This window comes from Vidua chalybeata, chromosome 1 (genome assembly GCF_026979565.1).
Source record: "Vidua chalybeata isolate OUT-0048 chromosome 1, bVidCha1 merged haplotype, whole genome shotgun sequence".
In the NCBI taxonomy this organism is placed as follows: domain Eukaryota; kingdom Metazoa; phylum Chordata; class Aves; order Passeriformes; family Viduidae; genus Vidua; species Vidua chalybeata.
In genome coordinates, this window is record NC_071530.1 from 113781676 (window position 1) to 113787822 (window position 6147).

The window sequence follows — 6147 nt, forward strand, 5'->3', positions numbered from 1 at the left end:
ATCCGCACAAAGCTTTGACACAATCAGCTAAATACAGTTTCTGATTAAATTCAGTATTACTTTCCAAAAGGAAATGAAGAGAATGAAGAAGAAACGTTTAAAAAATGCAGTATTTTTTCAAACATAGCAGACAATCAGACACAAAGCGATTACAACGTATGTCTGAGGTACAAATACCAACTGAGCATGAAAATAAAACTGATTTTTAAGTGGAGTGTTAGAATTTTCTTGAAAACCAAACCAGTTGCCCCATCCACACTGTGACCAAAGTAAAAATATTACTGTCAATACTGTGCTACTCTAGGCAGTGCCATCACAGCTGGCATAGGTACACTCCACTTGTTTTGGTATATTTAATGCATACATGGTGCACTAATGGAAATTGGCATGGCAATCTCAAGTTTATGAAAGTTACTAGTTGAAATAATGCTGCTTATAAAAAAAAAAAACTTTTGCTGAAGAATTGTTATTTTAGTATTAGAATCTGCTGAAAGCATTAAGTTCCCTTTGTTAATGTTCATAAAGTTAAATAATTTATTTCAGAGGAAGACAAGTCTGGGCATTCAAATTCCAAAATAAAGCACAAGAATTCTCACATTTTTTCTCTTCCCTCAGTAGGTGTTTGTAAAACCCTTCACTATTTGCTCCCAAGAGAATGACAGTTTCAACCAGCTTGGATTTGTAAATACTAAATTCTCCCACTCCCTGACAGATCTTGTAAGGTTTCCATTACAGATATACACACAATTTACTTAATAAAAACAGGAAGATGGAACTTGTGTTCTGATGCTATTTCAGACTATCCAACAGCACCAGCTCTCTCCAGTTATAAACCATCTTCATTTACAGTATACCCAAGGCATTACACTTAATTCCTGGTCATATCTCAAAATCAGTAATCATGGGAAATACTAGGAAGAAAGTAATTTGAATCCACATTAACTATCTGTAGATCTGTTACTCTAATGTCTTCTTTCTTTTAAATTACAAGATTCACTACAATTCCACTACACTAAACTCTGGAGTTTATAGTGGATTTCCACTGAATTGTATTTTTTTCCTGTGTATTTATTTAAATGAGCCAAATGACACGTATAGGTTGGGAAAAGACATATGAGAAAGACACAAAAAAATACCCCTAGAAGGGAGAACCACAGACATAGTTCAGTGATGTGTACTGTAGCCTTTCCAAAACCTACTCTTTGCCTAATTCCAGCACTATGGAAAATACAAAATGGGAACTTTCTCTAAAAAAAAATGAAATGGGAAGAACAAAACAGAATTTAAGAGATCAATTTAATTGTTTACTCAGTGCACTTGGCAGATGTTGTGCCCTTACTGCATTTGCATTTTGAAGCACATAATGATTTGATTTTTTCAGTACATAGCACCAGAGAAGAAAGAGCTGGTACATGGTAATTCATCAATGCTATGGGCTGGTTCAAGCCAGGCTGGATGGGGCACTGGGCAACCTGGGCTAATGGGAAGTGTTCCTGCCAGTGGGGTTGGTACTAGATTAAGGTACCTTCCAACCCAAATAATTTATGATTCTATGACCAGTTTTCATCATCTCCTTCCAACTATTCAACATGTTAGCACAAAAAAAGTAAACAAAAAACAAACAAACAAACAAAAACAACAAAAAAAAAACCAAACTAGAGAGAGCAAAGCAAAGTGCTTTTGCCCACTGTAGCATAGTGCTAGGTGACAAAGTTAAGAGGAAATCCTTCCATATGCCACTAAAGACACAGTTCAGGTAGTGTTTGCCACTGCTTACCCTATCAGTGCTGCTTACCTCAGCTGAATTTCTATTTAACATACCCAAAGCACTACCAATACAATTTCAGTTTATGTGAAATATTACAATGTAAGTAGTAACTTCAACAAAACAAACTAGGCATCTTCAAAAGGCAGCACTCATGGGGAGCTTGCAAACAGACGATACTGCATTTGTTTTAATTAGAGTGGGCAGGGGTGCTCTAAACCTCTAAGCTGACAAAGTTTACCTAGGTCAAATTCAGCTTTTTGGAAAGATCATATGCACATGTCAAAAAAAAACTTCAAAGCATGTCACTTCACAAAATGGAGGATTTAATTTCTTCTAAGTTATCTTTCTTCCCTGCAAAGATACTTCATTAAAAGCTGAAAGACAGACTGAATGCTTATCGTCCATATCAAACAATATATTCTATTATTCTGCAAGAAAAAGAAAAAAAAAGATGCAATGAAGTTAAAGGGCAGAGAAAACTAAATTGGTTTGGGCAGTCTTATGGTTAACATTAAATTATTAAAAAAAGAAAGTAATTTCTAAGCTTATTTTCTATGTGCCACAACTTCTAAGCAATTAAGATTCTCGAGGCAATTTTCATATTATTTCTGCATTACAGTACATGGATATTTGCAATGTGCATTCTTTCCTGAAATATCTTACTGAATCTTAATGCTGTGCTTTAGGCTTAAGCTTATACCCACCACCAGTTGCAAAATGCTGATCCCTAGATATCCTGAGAATATCTCCTAAAAACCCAAACAACCCACTGCCTTAAATATCGTGTTATTTTGAGGCTGGTTAATGCTGGATTTAATCGATGGCATGGAGGCAGGGAGGGGGGGAGGGGGAAGATGAAAACAAAAACCCACCCACAGACAACAAATTTTTAATTACATTTCATTGCTATATACCTGCTCATGGTGCATAAACTTCTCAGGGCAAAAGAAAAGTGCACTGAAAAGGAAAAGTTTCCATAGACAAGCTCTTACATGAACAGCAAGAGAAAATAATCATATTGACATAAGACATTATTTAATCATGTAAGAAATTATCACAAAATCAATTTATCCTAGGTTGAAAATGAGCACGGTTGGTTTGCCTTGGCATTTATCGAACTGCAGGATATCATTAAGCTGTAACAACTTTCCAGTCCACTGGCATTCTTCCTTCAATGTCTGCACTTCATAAAGCAGTAACTCCCACAGAACATGCATACTGTTAACGACTGCTCTTTTCACCAGCCTGCTAAGCACCATTAAAATTGCATAGGCTCCTTCAGCCAACATATTGTGCTGTACAATGACCTTTAAATTCCAAAGTCATTAGCACAGTACAAATGGAAAAAAAAAAAAATATATATTCTGAAGGGCTCTACCATATAAAGTTAGATTAAAATTCGTAATACAAACATCATTTAGTTATGCAGTTTCTGATTACAAAGGATATCAGAAAAAATATAAAGTGATGAGAAAGGCTATCGCATCACAACGTTAAGTAATTTGTAAACAACTGCTGAAAGCAGTTCTTACGAATATGTGTCTTCTGCCATAAAAGGTATGAGTATTGTTTCAATGACATTATGAAAATTTTTTTTATACTGTTGTAATTAAATTAATCCCAAACTCTTTGAAATGGTAAAAGAATTCAAGAGTTGAATGAATTGATCTAGTGAAACAGAAGTTAATATACAGGTGTATAAAATTCTGCTTAAAAGAAATAAAATTCCTCAGGTTTGTTTATATGAATAACTAATATTTCAAGATCCATTTCCAGAGGCATTTGTTTGAAAGGTAATACAACCACATTGCACAGAGTGAAGACTTCATGTTGATGAATTAAGTCCTATCTAGGCTGGTAAGGACTGTGAGTTTTAATTTAAAATTCATGTATGTGATCACAAGTGGAATCCTGAACTCTGGATAAAAACCAGGCCCATCCTTGGATTCACAAAAGCCAAGATCACTGGGCAGATATTTCCCTTCTGCTTAGTCATAGTCAAAAAGAACCATTCAGTACAAGACAGTTTAAAATGCATACTTTCTCCTGAACGAGATGACAGAATATACGAGCAAATGTATTATATATGAGAAAATGTCTTCTAATGAAGGATCCAGAAGTTGTGTTTTTTGAGCAGCAGGATCCTCTAGCCTTGCTTACAGAAGACTGGATCCTTAAAAAACACACACACACACCTTTAAAAGGAACGTGGCCTCCTCTTTCTATTAGCATTTTGTACAAGCTACCTTAAATTGTAGGACAACTCTGTTCCATCTGAGAGAATTCAAGTGTCCATAAAGGTAGTAACCAAACCTGCTATTCTTAGATGGGAGAGATTCATAACCAATTCTGCTGGCACGTTTCAGTGCATGAAATACCCCAGTGTACTGGGTCAGTCTGCAGCAGCACAACTGCAGCCCAGTAGACAAGCCAGCCAGCTGGAGAAATGACACAGTTCCAGCCCCACCTTTGCATCCTCTTCGATACAGGAGGGCAATTTCAGACAACTGGGAAAACTGTGGCAACTGTTGAACAGAGGCCCATCCAAAGATCAGTACTGGAAAGTTTTATTCTTTGATTTGGGTAACAAAAATAAAGCATGAATAGAACTCATGTGTTTTTGGATCTAGTTGTTGTACTCCATCTTTCACGGGGCAAAAGAAGCAGTTCTTTTTACCATGGGGGCAGAAGAGAGAAGGATGAAGGCTGCTGCTCAGGTATCATCAGGTGAAATCACATTTTATTTCAACTCCTACTTGGATATACCTGCATCACAGAAAGTGCTACCACAGTTCTGGTTCTTTCAATAAAGTCCAGATATAATCTGGTGACTACAGAAAGACAATTATTACATTTTCTCAAAAGATATTTCTTCTAAGTGTCACAATCAGACACAAAGATTAAAGGATACACAGTATAAGGAAGATCATGCAAACCAACCACTGCCTGCTCTGTATATATATGTGCTGTGAACAGCTGTGGAAATTTAGGTCTACCTGGCATCCAATTCACTGTCATTTTTAACACAATTTTTTGGACTTGTTCTTTTAGAAAGGTCCACAAACAAAACACTCCAATTGACAGTAAACATCTGTAATTGGTTTGTTGTCTTCAACAACTTGAAAAAAAATAATTTTACACATCTTTTAGTAACTCTTAGGAAGCAATCCTGCCAATGGACCTACACACAGGCTAAAAATTAACCCATGCTGCTAGTAGAAAAAAATGTTTTCTAAAGGGCATTAGTATAAGTTGAGTTAAAATGTATATATATAAAAAGCTATGCAAGAAACTGTAAATGCTAAGCAATTTTCTGTCTAAAAAAATAGTATGTAACAAAACTTCTTCTATTTTAATAATTTCTTTCCTTCAGCAGAAAAGCCACACTTCCTTGCATAAGCTGACTGGAAAAGTTTGCTGTATCAAGTATTAACCGAACAGTTCTTGTCTTCCAAAGTTCAAGTGTCATCATACTATTTCCAACTCATTTATTATGGTTGCCACTATCACACAAAAAACATTCAACATGGAAAAACTTGTTTTTCCTTTACATTCAAGGAATTTATTTTCTAGGAGCTGTGTATACTCTTCCTATCCCCTCATGAATAATTTATATAGTGCCAAAATAGACCTCCTCAGCCCCAAATGATAACAGATTAAGTAATATAAAATTAGATATAATGAAAAAATTTAATCTCTTCTAAAGATGTTGACATGTTTTTCCTTGAAAACACATTTGCAAATATTTCTAAACATGCACTGTTAAAAAGCAAACTCTAAAAAAGCAGCATTTATATAATTTCTCATATGGAAAAGATCATAACTTTAATAATTTATTCCTACTTGCAGGTCTATGATTGACACCGGATACTCTACATCTCAAAAATCAATTCATGAACAAAATCAATGCCATTTAAATGAAGGGGTATTACCTCCCCAGCCAGTTTAATGTAATGAATTGGTTAGCTGGTGTTATTAGGATAGCCTACAACACAAAGTCTTTGCTTATTTACAAAGTCTAAACCCAAGTTGGTTGTCAAGCACATTAAGCAAGACTGAACACTCAAATCAGATTTAACCACTATTTTAAGACATTCTTAGAAATAATGCCTGCTGACAGAAAGTAAAATACATGCTTTGGGCAATAAAATATATTGCATTGATCAAAGCTGGTTACATAAACAAGCTTAACCAACCATTGCAAAAGAGGTCATCATATCCACTAATAAATATTCAAACCCCATGACTGCAAATTTAGTCCTAGTCCAGAAAGACCACATACAAACTAGAGAGTTAATTAAATTGTGTTTTAGTTAACAACTGAGTTTAATGTTATGAAGAACTTATATACTTTTTCTGCTTGCAAAGCAAAGTGATCA